Raw genomic sequence first — 25,727 nt, forward strand, 5'->3', positions numbered from 1 at the left:
GTGGGCATGCGGGAGGCCGGGTGGACGTACCGCCGAATTGCTCAACACGTGGGGCGTGAGGTCTCCACAGTACATCGATGTTGTCGCCAGTGGTCGGCGGAAGGTGCACGTGCCCGTCGACCTGGGACCGGACCGCAGCGACGCACGGATGCAAGCCAAGACCGTAGGATCCTACGCAGTGCCGTAGGGGACCGCACCGCCACTTCCCAGCCAATTAGGGACACTGTTGCTCCTGGGGTATCGGCGAGGACCATTCGCAACCGTCTCCATGAAGCTGAGCTACGGTCCCGCACACCGTTAGGCCGTCTTCCGCTCACGTCCCAACATCGTGCAGTCCGCCTCCAGTGGTGTCGCGACGGGCGTGAATGGAGGGACGAATGGAGACGTGTCGTCTTCAGCGATGAGAGTCGCTTCTGCCTTGGTGTCAATGATGGTGGTATGCGTGTTTGGCGCCGTGCAGGTGAGCGCCACAATCAGGACTGCATACGACCGAGGCACACAGGGCCAACACCCGGCATCATGGTGTGGGGAGTGATCTCCTACACTGGCCGTACACCACTGGTGATCGTCGAGGGGACACTGAATAGTGCACGGTACATCCAAACCGTCATCGAACCCATCGTTCTACCATTCCTAGACCGGCAAGGGAACTTGCTGTTCCAACAGGACAATGCACGTCCGCATGTATCCCGTGCCACCCAACGTGCTCTAGAAGGTGTAAGTCAACTACCCTGGCCAGCAAGATCTCCGGATCTGTCCCCCATTGAGCATGTTTGGGACTGGATGAAGCGTCGTCTCGCGCGGTCTGCACGTCCAGCACGAACGCTGGTCCAACTGAGGCGCCAGGTGGAAATGGCATGGCAAGCCGTTCCACAGGACTACATCCAGCATCTCTACGATCGTCTCCATGGGAGAATAGCAGCCTGCATTGCTGCGAAAGGTGGATATACACTGTACTAGTGCCGACATTGTGCATGCTCTGTTGCCTGTGTCTATGTGCCTGTGGTTCTGTCAGTGTGATCATGTGATGTATCTGACACCAGGAATGTGTCAATAAAGTTTCTCCTTCCTGGGACAATGAATTCACGGTGTTCTTATTTCAATTTCCAGGAGTGTATATTGTGAATAGCAACGGTCCTATGACACTCCCCTGCGGCACACCTGAAATTACTCTTACTTCGGAAGACTTCTCTCCATTGAGAATAACATGCTGCGTCCTGTTATCTAGGAACTCCTCAATCCAATCACACAATTGGTCTGATAGTCCATATGCTCTTACTTTGTTCAATAAACGACTGTGGGGAACTGTATCGAACGCCCTGCGGAAGTCAAGAAACACGGCATCTACCTGTGAACCCGTGTCTATGGCCCTCTGAGTCTCGTGGACGAATAGCGCGAGCTGGGTTTCACATGACCGTCTTTTTCGAAACCCATGCTGATTCCTACAGAGTAGATTTCTAGTCTCCAGAAAAGTCATTATACTCGAACACAATACGTGTTCCAAAATTCTACAACTGATCGACGTTAGAGATATAGGTCTATAGTTCTGCACATCTGTTCGACGTCCCTTCTTGAAAACGGGGATGACCTGTGCCCTTTTCCAATCCTTTGGAACGCTACGCTCTTCTAGAGACCTACGGTACACCGCTGCAAGAAGGGGGGCAAGTTCCTTCGCGTACTCTGTGTAAAATTGAACTGGTATCCCATCAGGTCCAGAGGCCTTTCCTCTTTTGAGCTATTTTAATTGTTTCTCTATCCCTCTGTCGTCTATTTCGATATCTACCATTTTGTCATCTGTGCGACAATCTAGAGAAGGAACTACAGTGCACTCTTCCTCTGTGAAACAACTTTGGAAAAAGACATTTAGTATCTCGGCCTTTAGTCTGTCATCCTCTGTTTCAGTACCATTTTGGTCACAGAGTGTCTGGACATTTTGTTTTGATCCACCTACCGCTTTGACATAAGACCAAAATTTCTTAGGATTTTCTGCCAAGTCAGTACATAGAATTTTACTTTCGAATTCATTGAACGCCTCTCGCATAGCTCTCTTCACACTACATTTCGCTTCGCGTAATTTTTGTTTGTCTGCAAGGCTTTGGCTATGTTTATGTTTGCTGTGAAGTTCCCTTTGCTTCCGCAGCAGTTTTCTAACTCGGTTGTTGAACCACGGTGGCTCTTTTCCATCTCTTACGATCTTGCTTGGCACATACTCATCTAACGCATATTGTACGATGGTTTTGAACTTTGTCCACTGATCCTCAACACTATCAGTACTTGAGACAAAACTTTTGTGTTGAGCCAACAGGTACTCTGAAATCTGCTTTTTGTCACTTTTTCTAAACAGAAAAATCTTCCTAACCTTTTTAATATTCCTATTTACGGCTGAAATCATCGATGCCGTAACCGCTTTATGATCACTGATTCCCTGTTCTGCGTTAACTTTTTCAAATAGTTCGGGTCTGTTTGTCACCAGAAGGTCTAATATGTTATCGCCACGAGTCGGTTCTCTGTTTAACTGCTCAAGGTAGTTTTCAGATAAAGCACTTAAAAAAATTTCACTGGATTCTTTGTCCCTGCCACCCGTTATGAACGTCTGAGTCTCCCAGTCTATATCCGCAAATTAAAATCTCCACCCAGAACTATAACATGGTGGGGAAATCTACTCGAAATATTTTCCAAATTATCCTTCAGGTGCTCAGCCACAACAGCTGCTGAGCCAGGGGGCCTATAGAGACATCCAATTACCATGTCTGAGCCTGCTTTAACCGCGACCTTCACCCAAATCATTTCACATTTCGGATCTCCGTCAATTTCCTTCGATACTATTGCACTTCTTACCGCTATAAACACGCCTCCCCCTTCACTGTTCAGCCTGTCTCTGCGGTATACATTCCAATCTGAGTTTAGGTCGCAGGTTCGAATCCTGCCTCGGGCATGGATGTGTGTGATGTCCTTAGGTTATTTATGTTTAAGTAGTTCTAAGTTCTAGAGAACTGATGACCTCAGATGTTAAGTCCCATAGTGATCAGAGCCATTTGAACCGTTTTTTTTTTGGTGCTCAAAAAGTCAACAGAAAGCCACGGATTACTCAAGGAATGAAGGGACCTTGAAATAATAAATGGAAACTGTGTCTGTCAGCTGGAAACAGCTTTGATGTTCGTATGACAATACTTACTGCTAAATATCGAAGGTCGAAATGCATTACAGGGAAGAGGTACTTACATCCACTAACAAAATAAAGACAATATGGGATATAATGAAGGAGGAGACTGGTAGGACTAGAGATGAAGAGGATTAGATATCAATAAGAGTAAACGATAAATTAGCAACGGATGTGAGCAGTGTTACAAAACGTTTTAAAAACCTTTTTTTAACTGTTACTCGAAAGGGTTGTCAGGCTCAGTAGATGCTGTCATGGAATATCTCAGAATAGCTATTACAAATAACTTTAGTAACGTGACACTGATCACGCCATTGAAGATAATGTTCACCATACGATCTTTAAAATAAAAAATGGTAGTGTTTATGATAAAATATCAACGAAGTTAATAAAGGAGGACCCTTCTGAGGTTAGTAACACACTGAGTTACTCGTATTTGCGTAAACGGTGGTATTTCACTTCGACATTTCACGAATGGTTGAAGTATGCTGAAGATAAGCCTCTGTATCTACGCCTATACTCCACAAGCCACTATAAGATGTGTGACGGAATGTACCTCTGGTATCTTTATGTTTTCGTCCCTTCGCTGGCCCAGACGCAAGTGGTGCGCGGGAAGAACGGCTATCGACTAGTTTCCGTATGATGTCTAATTTTCGTACAGCGAAGTCACAGAAGTCATGGGATAACGATATGCACATATACAGATGGCGGTACCATCGTGTACACACGTTGTAAAAGGACAGTACATTGGCGGAACTGTCGTTTGAACTCAGGTGATTCATGTGAAAAGGTGTCCGACGTGATTATGGCCGCAAGACGGGAATTAACAGACTTTAATCGCCGAATGGTAATTGGAGCTAGACGCATGAGACATTCCACTTCGGAAATCGTTAGGGAATTCAATATTCCGTGATCCACAGTCAAGAGTATGCCGAGAATTCAGGCATTACCTCTCACCACGGACAACGCAGTGGCCGACGGCCTTCACTTAACGACCGAGGGCAGCGGCGTTTGCGTAGAATTATCAGCGATAATAGACAAGCAAAACTGCGTGAAATAACCGCAGAAATCACTGTTGGACGTACAACGAAAGTACTCGTTAGGCCAATGCGGCAAAATATGGCGTTAATGGGCTATGGAGGCAGACGATCGACGCAAGTGCCTTTGCTAATATCACGACATCGCCTGCTGCACCTCTCTTGGGCTCGTAACCATATCGGTTAGTCATAGACGACTGGAAAACCGTGGCCTGGTCAGGTAAGTCCCAGTTTCAGATGGTAAGAGCTGATGGTAGGGTTCGAATGTGGCGCAAACTCCACGAAGCCATGACTCCAATTTGTCAACAAGGGACTTTGCAAGCTGGTGGTGGCTCCATAATGGTGTGGGCAGTGTTTATATGGAGTGGACTCGTTCCTCTGGTGGAAGTGGTTGTGATCGGCTACTCGAAGACCATTTGCTGCCATTGTTTCCAAACAACGACGGAATTTTTATGGATAGTAATGTGCCATGTCACTGGGCCACAATTGTTCGCGATTGGTTTGAAGAACGTTCTGGGCAATGCTAACACCCAGATCATCCGAAATGAATCTTATCGAACATTTATGGAACATAATCACGAGATCAGTTCGTGCACACTTTTGAAATTATGCATGACTCAGTATTTCTGCAGGGGACTTCCGACGACTTGTTGAGTCCATGGCTTGTCGAGCTGCTAGCCGCGCGGCGTAGCCGTGCGGTCTAGGGCGCCATATCACGATTCGCGCGGCTCACCCCGTCGGAGGTTCGAGTCCTCCCTCGGGCATGGCTGTGTGTGTTGTCCTTAGTGTAAGTTAGTTTCCGTTAGATTAAGCAGTGTGTAAGCTTAGGGACCGATGGCCTCAGCAGCTTTGTCCCATAGGATCTTACCACAAATTTCCAATTTTTTCCAGTTTCTGCACTACGCAGGGCCAAAAGAGGTCCGACACGATGTTAAGAGGTATCCCAGGACTTTCGTCACCTCAGTGTATGTCAGAGGGAGTAATATGTTGCTTGACACTTCTTCGAATGTGCGCTCTTGAAATTTCAGTAGCAAACCTCTGCTTGATGCACAACGTCTCTCTTGCAGTGATTGGCTCTTGAGTTAGTTGAACATTTCTGTAACACTCTCGCCGGTCTTCGGTGGATCTTCACCATCTTTCTCTTCTAGAGAGAAATGTTCAAGAATCGGCCGAGTAAGTGTTTTATAACCCATTTCTTTCGTGGATGAAATAAATTTCCTTGGGATTGTTAATACGAATCTCAGCTCCGAATCTGATTATCCTACAATTTGTTTTATGTGGTCATTCCACCTTAGATCGCTTCGGATGGTTACTTCTAGGTATTTTACATTAATTACAATCTCTAGTGTAGCGTAATTGCCGGCTACTATGGCCGAGTAGTTCAGTCCGGAACCGCGCTCCTGCTGCGACCGCAGATTCGAATCTTGCCTCGTGCATGGATGTGTGTGATGTTCTTAGGTTAGTTAGGTTTAAGTAGTTCTAAGTCTAGGGGACTGATGACCTCAGATGTTAAGTCCCATAGTGTTTAGAGTCATTTGAACCATTTGTAGCGTAATTCAACAGTATAAATAATAATAATGAGCGTATGGCATTGGTGGATGTGAGACCCCTCGCGGGGCGGTACGGCCGCCGCTCCACAAGTTCTTTAACGCCACTACAGCGACTTGCGAGTGAATGAGGATGAAATGATGATGGAAGACACACCGCCCAGGCATCCCGAGGCAGATAACATCGCTGACCCTGCCGGGAATCGAATATATATTGATGTGCGTTGTCTGTTCTGTTGAACATGTCCGACAGAACATACGATTGCTGACATACGAAGTTAACCTTTTCGTATTTGTTTACTAACAGCCGCTCACACTGTTGCAGATGACATGTATGCTGAGAAAAAACGGCAACAGAGAAAAAACACAGAAAATATGCCGCAAACTGCGACAATAAGTCTTAAAAACATGCCAAAACATACAATAAATAAGGTAGTATGAAAGTATCCATAAAAATTTCAATTTCAAAAATCGAAAAGTAAAAATGTAATGATGTGTTACTGTGTTTGTATAGCTATGCTATTTTTCTGCATGTTTTAGATTTAAAAAAATCACTGATGAAGGTGATATTTGTCGCCGAAACTAGTTTGGGAAATAAGTAAACAAATAACAATGTGTTTTGCATAAGGACGAACTCTTTTCTGATATTGTTGTTTTTAGAACATTATCTTTTTGTGGCGGTTTCACATTTGAGTTGCCTGTGGCGTGTAATTCGAGATCTGGAAAAAAATTACTCTCCTAGCAAAGTGGCTCTAATGATCAATTTAGTTCATTAGCCTATCAATTTGATATCAATGTCGTGCCACCTGACGGGCGCAAGTCAGGACTAGGGTACCACCGATATGATTCAGTAGTTGGAACGGTAACCATGCGTTTTTTCGTTGTGGCAGTATCTTTCAAAGAAATTTCAATCTCTCACCTACACAGGGAAAGATGACAATCGTAATCAAATAAGCTATATTATCGAATTTCTAAAGTGATACGTAGTATAAACCTGATATTTACAACTTCTCTGTGCTGTTACTTTAATAGACTTCGTATGTTATGAAGCATCTGGTTACTTACGAGAGTTCGAAAGTGAGGAAGCATCCTGCAACAGAGGTAGATTTTACCACTCTGTCATGAGCAAAAAATTAGTTAATATTCCAATCCTGTGATACAGGACATAACATATATTAAGCTGATTTGAACAGGTTTTTTTACCTGATGAAAGAATACTCAGAGGAAATGTAGCCTATACCATACTCTTTTAGGATTTTCCCAGTAAGCAGCGATACTGTAGCGATGTAAAAACGTGTGTATGTCCTAGTTTCCTCTGTCTTCGAAAATAACTCATATAAAAGTAAGAAATGTATATTTCGTGCTAGAAATTTGACGTGCACGGTCAAGTACATCCCTGTCTTTAATTGGGTGAAGTGGATTTTTTAAACTGAGGAGTGTGTGTCAGGGATGTATGTAAGCGATTTTTCCTAACTTTTTACTGCGATGCGTGGGACATCCTCTGGTGGTTGGCATTGACGTGCAATGCGACCGGTAGCTGGCGACGGGAAGTCACAGATTAGTTACGAAGTATGCGCCGAACTGTCGGCTCTTGCCTGCAGCAGCAGAGCTAGGCGAAGTGACCAGTGTGGTGTATGAGCGGCGACAGAAGCGAATGTGTGTGGTGTTGCGTGAGGAGATTCACTGTGACGGATGTTTGCGCTGAACGGTTATTCCACCCATAGAAATTGATCGGCTGATTACTGGGTGGCCATAGTGGGACTCTGTCGGCCCCTGAGCATCTGGAATGTCAGGCGTGCGAATATCAGGAGATTGGTGCTTAACTGTCAATGCTGTTAATGCGCGCTGCACAGCCGCTTCTCCGCTGTAGGGTTTCTTTCACCAGATATGTTTTGTGGAAACACTGTGATGGAGAAGGGTGCTTGTTTTGTCAAACATCGGTGCATAAAAGACTTCGGATACATTCAGCACTACGATCTATTTGTGAAGGAAAATTAATTGATTTGCATAATGTTTGCATGTGATACTCACATAATTATTATATGTTTGATTATGAAGAAGACAATCTTAAGGTGGGGGTGAGTGTTTTAAGCGATCCATTTGACTCCTGTAAATTGTTAAACAATGTCATTGTGTAGTGCAAATGGACTACCTTCCTCTATTTTTGATATCGAAATTGTATCAGTTCTCCCTTTGTCCTCATCATTATCCAATAGGAACTCAGTATTCTGAGGAGAGATGAAAACCTCTGTCTACACGTTTGCAGATGTAGGTGTACACACACACACAGGTACTAGCCTTTTGAGAGAGACAAAGATAGTAAACAAGTCTCTAATTTCCTCATGAACAGAATGCTGCCACTTTATGCTTTGTTTGCGGCTGCGAGATCAAAGGAGTGTCATCTGGTCCGTTGGTGGTGGTATTTAGTATCGTGCTCTGTAATGAGGGCATTCGGCGGTTTTTGACCTTCATGGCGGCGCCTGGGCGACAAACACATGGGCAGAAGACCCCACCTGGCAGCTACTATTCCACACTTTATTCCATTCCTCGGTGCTTACGATTATTACATCCTGGGAAGCGGGGGTGTCAGGTGCAGACGTGAGCTCTACCTAAGTGGACGAGCCCTGTCTCCTTCAAAGTGATTAAATAAAGAATATGCATCAATATGTTATAGACACTGATTTGAATTTTTTGCTTTGAGATCTTTCGTCTCCAGCACAGACAGAATCTATTCCTGCCAATTTTTTGTAAGAATAGGGGTGAGGGAGGGAGTGATGTGTGGAGGTGGGACATCTTCTGGTGGTGGCTTTGTGCACTAGCTCAGTCGATCCCTGCATATCAAGGTGAGAGCACACACAAAAATTTTCCGACAATATCTCCTATCTGCAGCAGTGTAATTGCGTAATTAGGACATGTAGTTGCTGGATGTGAGCTTTTTCGCCGTATTAAGTGATCTAGACCCAGAAAATTGAATTTTATAAATAAACAGCATATTCTCTGCTATGTAATTGACATTGACTTCAATTTCGTGTCATGAGATCCCTCCTCTTCAGCACAGACTGAGTCCTTTTCCCTCCAATTTCCAGATGGCGTAGGGGAGGGGGTTGGGGGATTGAAGGGGAGGGCTGTGGTATTTTGCAGAAAGGGAGCAGTTAATTAATTGATCGATTTAATTAATTAGTCAAATAATATGATGTCAAAAGTGTTCTTGTATCGGCGAGGGGAAGGGAGAGGGGCGGCAGATGTGAGGAGAGAGGAGTGGGTGTTTCTTAGATGCATTATCACTAGGGGGACAGAAATCAACCCCCATGGGGTCGTAAACCACTTAGTCAAACACTAGGTTGAGGGGAGGGCGAGTAGTCATAAATCAATCAACTTTGCCCCTGAATGTATGCTTACCCCTGATGTATGCAACCTGCACTAACAAAATGCTCCAGCACCGCAATTGCTCTGCTGCTCTCTCATTGAGGACATGTGCTCAGGAGCTTCATCCTGCACCCCTGTGTGTAGTACTCATTATCGTGTAGAGTTCAACAAGTGGCCTCCATTTAGGAGTCAGAGGTCAGCAGCATAAGTTTTGGCTGAAGGAATGGGGCGAGCACCAACAGTGGCTCCCCCTCACCATGGTGGATGGTATACAGCTTCTTGACCTTACTGGTCAAGCCTCCAGAAGTCCAACGAAAGTATGGCAGTCTCTGCATTCCATGGGAAATGACTCGGAAGCTGGCGCTGCAGCTTTCAGTGGCAGTATAGCCTCTCATGTGCAATGGGTACAGCTCCTACTGAGAGTCAGATTAAGAAAGGTGTAGTATTTATGCTAGCGCTATCTGTGTTCTCTGCTGCAGTGGGGGTAGTACTGACATATTTATTAGTTTTGTTGTGTGGTCAACTCTCCTAGTGGCCTGAGACTTCCATAAGCTCGTCCATCTAATGCTCTGTTCTGCTGATCAATGGCTGAATAGTTACTGTTGCATTATAACTCATCTGTCACCAGTATGACGATATTTGCCTGTTGCCATGATGTCGTTCTTCAATTTTGGACTGGGGCGCTTGGTCGGTCCCACTTGCAACAGTCGCCTCTTTGCTGACAGTTGGGCAGTCACTGACTCATGCGTCTTACTTTTGGGGTCACCAGTGAAGAGCTTCAACAAATTGTTAGCGTTAGCCTGTGATACCGTTCAGGGTGTGCAACAGTACCCTCAGTCAGTCTGGAGGAACAAATTAACTGTGCATCAGTATGTAAAACGTATGAAAAATGCTAGCAAAAAGGGCTGAAGTGCATTCTCAGTCTGTCTGATGGACCATATTCACTTTATATCCGTATGTAAAACATAAGATATATGCTAGCGAAAAGGGTCAAATTCACTTTCAACCCAACGCCACTGTACATATAGAAAAGTAAAAAAATCCACAAACAAAAGAAATCATTGACAATCATTGTCAGACTTATTAAAGTGCTGAAAGAAAATACACACAATCTCTTAATATCTTGTAGAGGAGACTGGGAGGGCAGAGTGAAGGATGGCTGTCGTAGTTCTCAGCGACGATTGACTGTTCAGCGGTGAAACCAGCAATCATTCCTACCTTTCTGATATACCTCCAAGATGGCTCTGCGACATACCTTGTGACAACTCCACTTTACAGAAACGACAAGATAGACCATAGAGCAGGTGAAGTGCCCAGTTGTAACTGAATGGGAGTGATATCAGTAACAGTGTGCCCTATCTTGTGAGATCAGTCAGGTGTGCCTGACATCAGTACTGGAATGAGAGTCTGTCAACTCCATGGAACAGTTATAATTGATTAGGTGGCATATTGAGTATCACTGGTAAGTATTTGTGCCAGATTCTGTGTACTGTCGCCTCATATTTGCCATGAACATGTTGTGGAGTAGGCAGCTTCAAGGGTCGTGGTACAGTAAGCCTCATGGAGCCCAGGTATGTAATCGCATTAGCCACTCCTTTGACAGCTCCTCCATTTCCGGGTAATGTTGTATGTCAGCACTTGTGGTTGTGTGTAACTGAATGTAGTGACAGTAGCTTAATTATGGTCAACTAAGTGTGCACATATGGCTCGATTCAGTGATCTATGGCAGCACCCGGTGTCACCTGACAAACAAATGGCTCAAGTACACTGGCCCAGCTTATGAGCCGTATGCAGCTAACTAGCAGGTAGCAGGACTCTGTCACCTGTGTGGGCTGCATGGCAGGAAATGGACTACAACGAGATCCCTTTCCATGTAGTCAGTGCAGGCCACTTTCTATGCATCTCATAGCCGTCACCTCATAGACACCACATTTTGTGTGGAAGCAAAATCCTGAAGGCTGCCCTCCAGCGTCGCTGTAGGACACTCTCATAACACAATGTTCGATACAGCTAATACATAATCATCCAAAATAATTACATGTCAATTCCTTAGTTCCCCCAATTCTGTTAGATGGTGGAGGCTTATTTTACATACACTCCTGGAAATTGAAATAAGAACACCGTGAATTCATTGTCCCAGGAAGGGGAAACTTTATTGACACATTCCTGGGGTCAGATACATCACATGATCACACTGACAGAACCACAGGCACATAGACACAGGCAACAGAGCATGCACAATGTCGGCACTAGTACAGTGTATATCCACCTTTCGCAGCAATGCAGGCTGCTATTCTCCCATGGAGACGATCGTAGAGATGCTGGATGTAGTCCTGTGGAACGGCTTGCCATGCCATTTCCACCTGGCGCCTCAGTTGGACCAGCGTTCGTGCTGGACGTGCAGACCGCGTGAGACGACGCTTCATCCAGTCCCAAACATGATCAATGGGGGACAGATCCGGAGATCTTGCTGGCCAGGGTAGTTGACTTACACCTTCTAGAGCACGTTGGGTGGCACGGGATACATGCGGACGTGCATTGTCCTGTTCGAATAGCAAGTTCCCATGCCGGTCTAGGAATGGTAGAACGATGGGTGCGATGACGGTTTGGATGTACCGTGCACTATTCAGTGTCCCCTCGACGATCACCAGTGGTGTACGGCCAGTGTAGGAGATCGCTCCCCACACCATGATGCCGGGTGTTGGCCCTGTGTGCCTCGGTCGTATGCAGTCCTGATTGTGGCGCTCACCTGCACGGCGCCAAACACGCATACGACCATCATTGGCACCAAGGCAGAAGCGACTCTCATCGCTGAAGACGACACGTCTCCATTCGTCCCTCCATTCACGCCTGTCGCGACACCACTGGAGGCGGGCTGCACGATGTTGGGGCGTGAGCGGAAGACGGCCTAACGGTGTGCGGGACCGTAGCCCAGCTTCACGGAGACGGTTGCGAATGGTCCTCGCCGATACCCCAGGAGCAACAGTGTCCCTAATTTGCTGGGAAGTGGCGGTGCGGTCCCCTACGGCACTGCGTAGGATCCTACGGTCTTGGCGTGCATCCGTGCGTCGCTGCGGTCCGGTCCCAGGTCGACGGGCACGTGCACCTTCCGCCGACCACTGGCGACAACATCGATGTACTGTGGAGACCTCACGCCCCACGTGTTGAGCAATTCGGCGGTACGTCCACCCGGCCTCCCGCATGCCCACTATACGCCCTCGCTCAAAGTCCGTCAACTGCACATACGGTTCACGTCCACGCTGTCGCGGCATGCTACCAGTGTTAAAGACTGCGATGGAGCTCCGTATGCCACGGCAAACTGGCTGACACTGACGGCGGCGGTGCACAAATGCTGCGCAGCTAGCGCCATTCGACGGACAACACCGCGGTTCCTGGTGTGTCCGCTGTGCCGTGCGTGTGATCATTGCTTGTACAGCCCTCTCGCAGTGTCCGGAGCAAGTATGGTGGGTCTGACACACCGGTGTCAAAGTGTTCTTTTTTCCATTTCCAGGAGTGTATTATATTAACCTACAAATAGATAACAACAAGAGCGAAGAAAAATTTCAAAACTTTCCCTGACAGACTTGCACAGTGGGGTTAGGGCGTCGTGTTTGTATCACTCATTAACATATCACCAATTTGTTATCACACATCTGAACTACAACAAAAAAATCACCATTCTTCCATGCAAAAATAATGCAAATCAGTTTCTTCAGTACATGTGTCACAAACATCAAGACACATTACATATCACAAAACACAAAAACATTATATTCCTTGAGCTAAGACCTTGTCTTAATTGTCTGAAAAATGTGAAACAATAGAGCAATGATCTTTTTCTTACCTTCTGTATTCTTCAAGGTACCATCACCTCATACGTTCTCTTGTTCATCCTTTCATCACATCACTCAGTTAAAAGCTATGCAATGGATATGTGGTTCAGTCCACACGATTTTCATGTCCATTTCATTTCCACTTCTATGGCTATGTGAACTCTCTGAACTCGATGTGGTCCATTGGTAACACTGCTAAATTTCTTGCAGTAATCTGTGCACTTATTAGACAGCCTATGAGAGTGTACAATTACCTATTGCCATACATGAAACACAATCTCCTTAACATTCTTATTTTATTTCCATATGATCACTGTGCTCGTTTTAAATTTTGTAATGCAGTGTCGAAGATAAGTGGTTGGAAATTTGTGGTAAGATCTTATGGGACCAAACTGCTGAGGTCATCAGTCCCTAAGCTTACGCACTGCTTAATCTAAGGACAGCACACACACCCATGCCCGAGGGAGGACTCGAACCCCCGCCTTAGACCGCGCGTCGAAGATAAGTGCCTGACATAACTGAGGTTCCTTTGGCCAAGGGTCTGTCTCCTTAATCATATTGGGAGGTTCCTTATGTCATGAAACTAAGGCTGGTGGTAACATAGTTGATTTATTTGCTAAAACATTCATGATAGTTTGGAAGAACTTTTAGCTGCTTGTCCCACGTTCAGTGTTTCCTGTAGCAGTCACGCCTACAAAGCTTGCTCAGCTACTTCATCAAAGTTGCTATAGGATTAGAGGAGGAATGCTATAAGGATATGAAAATGGGTTTAATTTAGCGCCTTCTCACCATTTGCAACCAGTTCTGTTACCTGAATTGTTGTCCACAAACCAAAATAACACACATTACTTCTACATCTACATCATACAGCGCAAGCCACATCATGTGTGTTGCGCATGTATCACTAACTGATCCCCCTACCCTGCTCCACTCTCGAATGAAACGTGGGAAGTGTGCTGTATTGGCTCTAATTTCTTGAATTTTCTTTTCGTGGCCATTACGCAAGAAGTATGTGGGAGAAAGTCATATGGTATCCAACTCTTACTGAAAAGTGCTCTCTCGAAAATTCAGCAGTAAACCTCTCCTTGATGCACAAGACCTCTCTTGTAACGCCTGCCATGGAGTTCGTTCAGCATATTGGTGACACTCTCACGCCAGCTAAACGATTCCGTGACGAAACGCGCTGCTCTTCGTTGGATCTTCTCTCTCTCTCTTCTATGAGTCCTGCCTGTTAAGGATCCCATATTGATGAACAATACCCAAGAATTCGTGGAACATGCGCCTTAAAAGCCACTTCCTTTGTGGAAGAGTTAAATTTCCTTAAGATTCTTCCTATGAGTCCCAATCTGGCATCTGCTTTTCCTACTATTTGTTTTATGTGATCATTCTACTTAAAGTCGCTAGGTATTTTACGGTAGACGTATCCAGCAGTTTTTTCATCAATAGTGTGGTTATACAGTAGTGGCTTTCTTTTCTTATGTAAGTGCAATATGTTACATTTATTTACGTTCAAGATCGACTGTCAGAGCCTGCACCATTTATCAATCCTCTGCAGGTCATTCTGCAAATCGAAACTGTCTTCTGGCGTTGCTACTTCGTTATAGACAACCGCATCAAGAACATCCGACGCTTTCTACGTCATTAATTGTATACATTGTATACAATAATGATCCTATCATACTTCCTTGGGGTATTCCGAAAATTGCCTTTACAGCTATCCATGGATACACTGGTGTACACTCACAGTATTAGGTGGGGATGTGGCATGGAATTGGTCAGACGGACAAACCACGAAAGCTAATGGTACCAATTCCCAGCAATCGTATGCACACTTGATATAGACTACCTCTCTGAAGCCGGCCGGAGTGGCCGTGCGGTTCTAGGTGCTACAGTCTGCAGTCGAGCGACCGCTACGGTCGCAGGTTCGAATCCTGCCTCGAGCATGGATGTGGGTGATGTCCTTAGGTTAGTTAGGTTTACTTAGTTCTAAGTTCTAGGCGACTGATGACCTCAGAAGTCTCATAGTGCTCAGAGCCATTTGAACCATTTGAACCTCTCTGAACTACTCTCTACACCCTACAAGTTGGCAAAACTGTTACCCAAAACTGAAGGTTCCCTACACATGTCAAAGTTGCGAACTCAGATCAGCCACTCAATCATGCATTCTACCTCTCATTTACAGGGTGAAGGAACAGGAGGAGAGTAAACGCACACATAATATAGATACACAGAATAAAACATAAGCGCATGACGTGTGCAAAACATCTCGTTACACTTCCAGTGTTGGTACCAGTGCACCAAGGGTAGCTGGGGCTTATTATCACAGGGAAACAGAACAAAAGATTACATACCTTAATGAAACGGATCATGTGGAAATATTTCAACTAGGGATAATGCAACGTTTTCAGTGTTAGTATAAAGACGACATAAAGGAACTATGGCGTTCAATAGAGAGCATCTCTTACTGTACTATTCAGGGAAACCTAATTGTATAGCTACAGAACGTAGCAAATATTGATGTAGTTGGGATGCCTTAGAAAATTTCTCTATTTCTCCGAGGTCCCCATCTTCAGACACACAATATTTTAAATGCAAATACTTCAATATACTCTAGCAACAGAAATTCGTTTTGAGTATACATTACAATACAAATAGAATTGGAAATCAAATGGTTTGTTTGTGATAGTCATACAGTTACATAAAACACTCTCCCAAAAACAAAATTGCAGTACTTTTTTTGTATAATTCTTCTGCATATAACTTGCTTGAACTCGTTTGAAATATAAAATTTGTGTCACTTTTGGCTAATATTTTTATATTTTCAGGAAGAAATATTTCCATCTTAAAATACCTTTTGAATCGCAAGTAGGACAATTTGTGTGACATCGAGTCCATATATCTTCAATTCTTGAAGAAGCGCTTGCTTCATTTATGCTTTCCTACACTCCTGGAAATTGAAATAAGAACACCGTGAATTCATTGTCCCAGGAAGGGGAAACTTTATTGACACATTCCTGGGGTCAGATACATCACATGATCACACTGACAGAACCACAGGCACATAGACACAGGCAACAGAGCATGCACAATGTCGGCACTAGTACAGTGTATATCCACCTTTCGCAGCAATGCAGGCTGCTATTCTCCCATGGAGACGATCGTAGAGATGCTGGATGTAGTCCTGTGGAACGGCTTGCCATGCCATTTCCACCTGGCGCCTCAGTTGGACCAGCGTTCGTGCTGGACGTGCAGACCGCGTGAGACGACGCTTCATCCAGTCCCAAACATGCTCAATGGGGGACAGATCCGGAGATCTTGCTGGCCAGGGTAGTTGACTTACACCTTCTAGAGCACGTTGGGTGGCACGGGATACATGCGGACGTGCATTGTCCTGTTCGAATAGCAAGTTCCCATGCCGGTCTAGGAATGGTAGAACGATGGGTGCGATGACGGTTTGGATGTACCGTGCACTATTCAGTGTCCCCTCGACGATCACCAGTGGTGTACGGCCAGTGTAGGAGATCGCTCCCCACACCATGATGCCGGGTGTTGGCCCTGTGTGCCTCGGTCGTATGCAGTCCTGATTGTGGCGCTCACCTGCACGGCGCCAAACACGCATACGACCATCATTGGCACCAAGGCAGAAGCGACTCTCATCGCTGAAGACGACACGTCTCCATTCGTCCCTCCATTCACGCCTGTCGCGACACCACTGGAGGCGGGCTGCACGATGTTGGGGCGTGAGCGGAAGACGGCCTAACGGTGTGCGGGACCGTAGCCCAGCTTCATGGAGACGGTTGCGAATGGTCCTCGCCGATACCCCAGGAGCAACAGTGTCCCTAATTTGCTGGGAAGTGGCGGTGCGGTCCCCTACGGCACTGCGTAGGATCCTACGGTCTTGGCGTGCATCCGTGCGTCGCTGCGGTCCGGTCCCAGGTCGACGGGCACGTGCACCTTCCGCCGACCACTGGCGACAACATCGATGTACTGTGGAGACCTCACGCCCCACGTGTTGAGCAATTCGGCGGTACGTCCACCCGGCCTCCCGCATGCCCACTATACGCCCTCGCTCAAAGTCCGTCAACTGCACATACGGTTCACGTCCACGCTGTCGCGGCATGCTACCAGTGTTAAAGACTGCGATGGAGCTCCGTATGCCACGGCAAACTGGCTGACACTGACGGCGGCGGTGCACAAATGGTGCGCAGCTAGCGCCATTCGACGGCCAACACCGCGGTTCCTGGTGTGTCCGCTGTGCCGTGCGTGTGATCATTGCTTGTACAGCCCTCTCGCAGTGTCCGAAGCAAGTATGGTGGGTCGGACACACCGGTGTCAATGTGTTCTTTTTTCCATTTCCAGGAGTGTAGTTATGTGGCGCTTCCGTAGATGCCTGTCAACTTCATTATGTAAATTCTCGATGAATTTGATACTTGGGGACAGTGACGGTGTGTAAAAGTTGTGTATTGCTGTATTGCATTACTAAACTTCGTTCGAATGGGCCATGAGGGCCATGAGGGCCCAGTGGTACAGACTGGCCACCGAGTCATCCTCAGCCCACAGGCGCCACTGGATACAGATATAGAGAGGCATGTGGTCAGAACACCGCTCTCCCGGCCGTATGCCACTTTACGAGACCGGAGCCGCTAATTCTCAATCAAGTAGCTCCTCAGTTTGCCTCACAAGGGCTGCGTGCACTCCGCTTGCCAACAGCGCTCGGCAGACCGGATGGCCACCCATCCAAGTGCTAGCCCAGTGATCTAGTGGAAACCGGTGTTACCACTACAGCAAGGCCATTTGCATCTGCTGTAAGTAGAAAAATGCTATTTGTAAGTACTCGAAGCTTTTTGTGAGTTCCTTGCATTTCCTTCGAATTATGAAGTCTACTTCTACTACACTAGAGGGCAGACAGCTCTCTCCCATGGAAACATAGGAACCTGCATGCACCAAACATATCTTCTACACTCTTCTCGCTGTACTTGGAACTTAGGCTTCACCGCACCGAAATTATACACTCACAACAAAATATAGTCACCGACAAAGGAAACAGCGATTAATTATCTGCAAGAAGTGGCGGAAGACAAACTTAATACATTGAGAGATTATGTTATTTTTTTATAATGATTGCAAAATCAAATTCAGTACATAACGAAATTGGCAGTAGGAACACACTGTTGGTCCATTGTCAATAAGATGTTGCACCCATTTGCCGAAGGATGTGATAAAGGTATTGATTCCTCTCCATCGGGCAAAGATAGGAGGATCCTGCAGGCCAAGGGGAAATCCTGACATCACGAAAGCAGTTCATGTAAACAGGTGTGGTGTGAAGAGGAGAGCTGTTGTAGTGAAAGATGATATCTTTATACCGTAACACATCAGTACATACAGGGTGTTTCAAAAATGACCGGTATATTTGAAACGGCAATAAAAACTAAACGAGCAGCGATAGAAATACACCGTTTGTTGCAATATGCTTGGGACAACAGTACATTTTCAGGCAGGCAAACTTTCGAAATTACAGTAGTTACAATTTTCAACAACAGATGGCGCTGCAAGTGATGTGAAAGATATAGAAGACAACGCAGTCTGTGGGTGCGCCATTCTGTACGTCGTCTTTCTGCTGTAAGCGTGTGCTGTTCACAACGTGCAAGTGTGCTGTAGACAACCTGGTTTATTCCTTAGAACAGAGGATTTTTCTGGTGTTGGAATTCCACCGCCTAGAAGACAGTGTTGTTGCAACAAGACGAAGTTTTCAATGGAGGTTTAATGTAACCAAAGGACCGAAAAGCGATACAATAAAGGATCTGTTTGAAAAATTTCAACGGACTGGGAACGTGACGGATGAACGTGCTGGAAAGGTAGGGCGACCGCGTACGGCAACCACAGAGGGCAACGCGCAGCTAGTGCAGCAGGTGATCCAACAGCGGCCTCGGGTTTCCGTTCGCCGTGTTGCAGCTGCGGTCCAAATGACGCCAATGTCCACGTATCGTCTCATGCGCCAGAGTTAACACCTCTATCCATACAAAATTCAAACGCGGCAACCCCTCAGGGCCGCTACCATTGCTGCACGAGAGACATTCGCTAACGATATAGTGCACAGGATTGATGACGGCGATATGCATGTGGGCAGCATTTGGTTTACTGACGAAGCTTATTTTTACCTGGACGGCGTCGTCAATAAACAGAACTGGCGCATATGGGGAACCGAAAAGCCCCATGTTGCAGTCCCATCGTTCCTGCATCCTCAAAAAGTACTGGTCTGGACCGCCATTTCTTTCAAAGGAATCATAAGCCCATTTTTCAGATCCGAAACGATTACTGCATCACGCTATCTGGACATTCTTCGTGAATTTGTGGCGGTACAAACTGCCTTAGACGACACTGCGAACACCTCGTGGTTTATGCAAGATGGTGCCCGGCCACATCGCACGGCCGACGTCTTTAATTTCCTGAATGAATATTTCGATGATCGTGTGATTGCTTTGGGCTATCCGAAACATACAGGAGGCGGCGTGGATTGGCCTCCCTATTCGCCAGACATGAACCCCTGTGACTTCTTTCTGTGGGGACACTTGAAAGACCAGGTGTACCGCCAGAATTCAGAAACAATTGAACAGCTGAAGCAGTACATCTCATCTGCATGTGAAGCCATTCCGCCAGACACGTTGTCAAAGGTTTCGGGTAATTTCATTCAGAGACTACGCCATATTATTGCTACGCATGGTGGATATGTGGAAAATATCGTACTATAGAGTTTCCCAGACCGCAGCGCCATCTGTTGTTGAAAATTGTAACTACTGTAATTTCGAAAGTTTGTCTGCCTGAAAATGTACTGTTGTCCCAAGCATATTGCAACAAACGGTGTATTTCTATCGCTGCTCGTTTAGTTTTTATTGCCGTTTCAAATATACCGGTCATTTTTGAAACACCCTGTAGGACGTCTGTGATGTACTACTATGCTGTCAGTTTTTCATGCATTACTTATGAGGTGCCGGTTTAGCTGTTTAGCTGTTTAGCTTGCCCGTGAGATGATAGAGATCCTAACCCCGGCTTAGTACAGGAATGGAAACTTCTACATAAGAACATGTGAATTTGAAAGAATATGGGTGGCCCAATTAACCGTGAAAGTGTGGATAGCGGTCCATCACACTATGAAAGGAAACTAATGGTCACTATAAATATCTGTTTTTTTGCTAAGAGGCATAAAAAAATGATTTACGCACTGAATCAAGAATACAAACAGTTTTAACAAGTGGACAAGGGATTACAAATACGAACCATAGCCTTGACACAGGTGGGTGGATGCAGAAAACAGTAATAAAAAACTAAGTCATGAACACAGTAAATTATTGTGGAATAAATTAAGCTCATGATGAGTGCAAATCAATCAGATTTGCAAAGAAACCCTGATACAAATTAATTGACTTAACGCCTGCCTCGTCTTGGTGGCTGCACGATGGCCCATGCTTAGCAATCATAAGCTGTGCGAAGGCAGAAGACGGTTGCAGTAGTGACTGAAAATTTCAAGTTCAGCTCAGCCTCTGTATACTGCTTCAACAAGGGAATGACCCAACCCGACATGTTGAAACCTACCCTGAAATATTTCACACAAGTAGAATACATATCGAAAGAAATGCACTGTCAAAATTTTATTTGCTAAGGCCAACTGCGAATATTTTTTAAAAACTGTTAAAGTTACTCATTTTTGCTGCATGAAGAGCTGCTTGTAACAGTGGCTTGTACAGCTCTTCCTGCTTAGTGCTTGACTCGGTGAATAAGCAGACGTAGCCATGACAAGAGGATGTAACGCCGCGTAGCGCATAGTCCAAAGTGTGCAAACGTGAATTTTAAGCACTTAAACGACACCAAAAATGTGTGGCATCATTATTTTTTTGAATAACTTGCCGTTCATATCGATAGTTAAACTGTTGCACATGTAATTGTTACACAAGTGACTAGCAGAGGAAGGGAAATCAAGGCAGTGTATGATGTTGCATTACAAACAACTTTGATCAGTCAGAACTTTAATTTGTTGACATAAATATTTTATAACAATTCGTGCAGCACAGTTATCATACTAATTTTTGAATATGTATATTTAGCTATTAATGAAACAATTCCTTGTTTATTTCCTGTAGTCATTACAAAAATTCGAAGTATCTATTTGATGATGAAAACAAACATTTTTATTACACCAGGCACACTTGAAAAAAAAAGTAATGTTTTCAGGCGCTTCCAAGTAAATACAAGTTTTATTTACACATAACTGTAATTGAATAAGAAATGGTCATGTCTGTTGTTCTGCATATTGTGCTGCACACCACGCATACTTGATCAAAATCGTAAAATGTGGTGATGTAAGCTAACAATGCAGAAATGACTGAAGCTTAGGAATACTGTTCCACTGATAACCCTGAAATGACAAACAGCAACTAGAAATCATATTGACCAATAGTTATCTGAGAAGTGCTTTATATGGCGGAAAAATTTTTGTATTGAGAGGTTGAATCACATTATTAGTTCAGGGTGGAATCCAAATTATATTGACAGTATTTTGTAGCCCTCCTGAAGAAAGAGATGTGGTTATAAGTAGTGAGGTAACCTGTGTTGTGCAAAATTTTGTTAGTGCAGGTTGCATACATTTAGGGGCAAACTTGATTGATTTATGAACCCCTCCTTCACCCTTTAACCTGTTGTTCTGCTAAGTGGTTTATTTGCCACTCAGGGTTGATTTATGACCCCTGGTGATGATCTGTCCTTCCAAGAAACATCTCACCCCTTCCTATCCTCTTCCCTACCCCTCTGGAAAACCCCAACTCTGCCCCCCCCCCCTTCACTGATACAAGCACACCTTTTATATCAATGTAACTAACTAATGTCCACCCCTGGTAGCTGAGTAGTCAGCATGGCTGGAAATCATATTGCCCAATAGTTATCTGAGAAGTACTTTACATAGTGGAAAAATTTTTGTATTGAGAGTTTGAATCACATTATTAGTTCAGGGTGGAATACAAACTACATTGACAGTATTTTGTAGTCCTCCTGAAAAAAGAGACCAATTAACTAAATCAATAAATTAATTAAGCCCTCCCCCCCTGGTAAACCTGCCAGCCCTCCTCTCCCATCCCCCAACCCCCTCCCCGCTCTCATCTGGAAATTGGTGGGTATTCGCTGGCGAAGAAGGATCTCACGGCAGGAAATTCAATTACATAGCAAAGGATATACTGTTTATTTATAAAATTCAATTTGCAAGGCTTGGATCTCTCTCGCTGATCATTCTCTGCGGTACTGGAAAATGGAGGTCTTGTAAAATACATCAAAAAGAAGTAATGAGATAGATAGCTTTCTTCCAATCTTGCAAGGGACACTGTCAACACAACTCACCACAGGTAATTACACTGTTAATATTCTTTCACACTGACCGCAGGGCCTCATGACTGCTGTCAGCTGCACCACGCACCAGCCGCCTTGTGCAGTGTGCACACTGGAAGTTATGCTAATTCCCAAACAAAAGCTTCACATGGTGGCAACCTTCTGATATTGATACCTGAGAAATTCTGGTCGAAACACATGCTCTCCCTCTCTCTCTCTCTCTCTCTCTATCTCTCTCTCTCTCTCTCTCAAGTGATGCTTCCTATTTGTGTGAACCAATGTATGCAAATACACACAGACCAAGATGTCTTACCTCCACCTCCCCTGTGCTAGAACACAGGTTACCCCACAACTGTTATGTCCAGGTCAAGAGGCCAACAATAGCAGCGAACTATTCTTTGCAAACAGTAAGAAGACATTTCGGGTTTAACATTAAATATTGTTGGCTCCCATTTCTCCAGATTTTTCTATGTCGATTACAAAACTTTTGCAAGTAAGCAGTCCTTTTTTAAAATTTTTGTTCATAATTTGCCTTGATGTTCCTGAAAACAGAGATAAAGTTTCGGAAACAACAGTCCACTGACACTTATCACTGGCACTGTTGTATGTGAATGTGTCATAGCATTCATCGACTGTACAAGCGACTCTGTCTTTTTTTTCGCTCAAAATGATAAAGTGCGTTATGCAATAAACTTGACTGATTGGCTTTATAAACAGTTTTTAGGGAATAACCAGAAGCTTCATCTTCGCCTCAGCTACGAACTTCTCTATGGTATTATCCATTAATGTCATCTCCTCTACCTATTTGCTTGAGGTAATCCTCATAATTTTTTGGCTTTCTAGTCCGTATAATTTACTGAACTTGCTTAACCACGTCTAAGACCCTGGGATTCAGTTATTTTCATCTCACTTGCAGTTCAGAGCTCCAAGTTTCGTAGAACTCCCTTGGTAATGGTCCATTGACTCTCACAAGCAGTACTAAATCTTTCAAATAGTTCTTCTTGCACACTTTTGCGGGTTTCATTTTGGTGCATATTTCGTACTTCGTGGAAATCTTTCTGCCGTTTATATAATTCATTCAGATTTTACCTAACGAAACTGGCTTCGCAAATTGCGTTTCCTTCCTCCGTTGAACCAAAAAATTCACAACCGTTTCTTTGGAACTGAAAGTTATTACTGTACATGTTTTCTTTGGTCCAGGAAGGTACTCTGTTCTTGTTCTGTATCTTAATCAGCACAACGATTATCGTTCAAACCACAGTCCATGGAAGTGTACAAGTGATTTCCTGTTTCTTCTAATGTTTCAAAAATTTCTAATGAAATGTCGACATCATTGGGATGAATGCCCAAGAAAGTAAGCAATAAATAATACGTATGTAGGTCTACAACAGAAGTAGGTGACTTGGACTGCATACCATGTTCTTCACATTTTATCTTTCTCCAGCCACATGGTAGGCCTGTAAAAAAAAATAAAAAAATAAAAAATAAAAAAAATAATAAAATCAAAGCCAGTTTCGATATGTCGGAGACGACAGATGTCTTGTAAGTGGAGACACTGTTAAGACCCAGTGTACTGCACAAGCTGTCGAAGAACAGTCGTCTGCAGCGGACCCAAAGCCTGTTGGCCCACTACGCACGGGCCGAGGGACGGCAACTTAAGGGGGGAGGGGCGGCATTTTTTGCTCTGTACCCACTTTCACCTATTACGTTTTAAAATAACCGCGCTTACAAACGACAAAAAATTTTAGTATTGTCAAACAACTTGTTAATTTAATCAAGCCTTAAGAACGAAATTATACAATACAAGCTTGGAAATATAATAGTTTGAGACTTCCTGGCAGATTAAAACTGTGTGCCAGACCGAGACTCGAACTCGGGACCTTTGCCTTTCGCGGGAAAGTGCTCTACCAACTGAGCTCGCAAGCACGACTGACGCCCCGTCCTCACAGCTTTACTTCTGCCAGTACCTCGTCCCCTGCCTTCCAAACTTTACAGAAGCTCTCCTGCGGACCTTGCAGAACTAGTACTCCTGAAAGAAGTTTACTTGGTGACTGAATGGAAATTTAACAATGGGTTTCTGTCTGGTATCATCACCACGATTATTCAAAATATTTTGAAGTAAGCTGTCAGGACGGCAATCTACAATACAATGTTTGAAATATTATTATTCCTAGAATGTTGTCGGCTTCTACTTAATCTTACCATATTTTCCCCGTGAAAATACCGACACATCTGAAAAGCTGTGATAAACTAATCAGCAGTTTCTTAAATACTATAACATGTATGGGCCTCAGTATGTAAAACCCAACTCTACTTAAATTTCTTGTATAAATTACGGGGAAGTACCAAGTCAAACCTCTATTACTGTAATTGATGTGAAAGCTCTGTGGTCTTCAGTATCCGAGCTTTGATTTAATGACACCCGTTCAACAAAACATGTTGATACTGGGAATGTTTTACATTTTTAGACACGTGTTTATACGAAAAGAACATAGGTAGAACACTTAATAATGTGTGAAATATACTTCACAACAGTTTAAAAAATTTATTTATTTATTTACTTAGTTACTTTTTTTGGCGAAAAAAGAAGAAGAAACCAACTTTCGTTTGTCTCATTTATTGTGCTACAGCCTGCACGATATCAAAGTTCCCACTATGTGCAATCGAATAGTACGTGGCATTGCAAATTTTATATCAAATTTCGTAACTATGCTTTTTTTCTTAGAGGAAAGTTTATTTTTATTTTATGTTGGAACAAAATGTGCATTTGCGTGTAAACATAACAGCAGTGTTCACACAAATGACAACACACCACATCAACTGCCAACAAGACTACTTAAACTACATTCTTTGTTCTCTGCCCACAGAAACTGCTAAAATGCTATAATTGGGATAAGAGTCGAACCAGCACACATCACTGTAAGAAACTGCAAAAATTATTTGCTTATTAAATTAGAAAGACAGTGTCAAGAATATTCAGAAAATACACTCCTGGAAATTGAAATAAGAACACCGTGAATTCATTGTCCCAGGAAGGGGAAACTTTATTGACACGTTCCTGGGGTCAGATACATCACATGATCACACTGACAGAACCACAGGCACATAGACACAGGCAACAGAGCATGCACAATGTCGGCACTAGTACAGTGTATATCCACCTTTCGCAGCAATGCAGGCTGCTATTCTCCCATGGAGACGATCGTAGAGATGCTGGATGTAGTCCTGTGGAACGGCTTGCCATGCCATTTCCACCTGGCGCCTCAGTTGGACCAGCGTTCGTGCTGGACGTGCAGACCGCGTGAGACGACGCTTCATCCAGTCCCAAACATGCTCAATGGGGGACAGATGCGGAGATCTTGCTGGCCAGGGTAGTTGACTTACACCTTCTAGAGCACGTTGGGTGGCACGTGAT

This window comes from Schistocerca cancellata, chromosome 4, assembly GCF_023864275.1.
Source record: "Schistocerca cancellata isolate TAMUIC-IGC-003103 chromosome 4, iqSchCanc2.1, whole genome shotgun sequence".
Taxonomy (NCBI): Eukaryota; Metazoa; Arthropoda; class Insecta; order Orthoptera; family Acrididae; genus Schistocerca; species Schistocerca cancellata.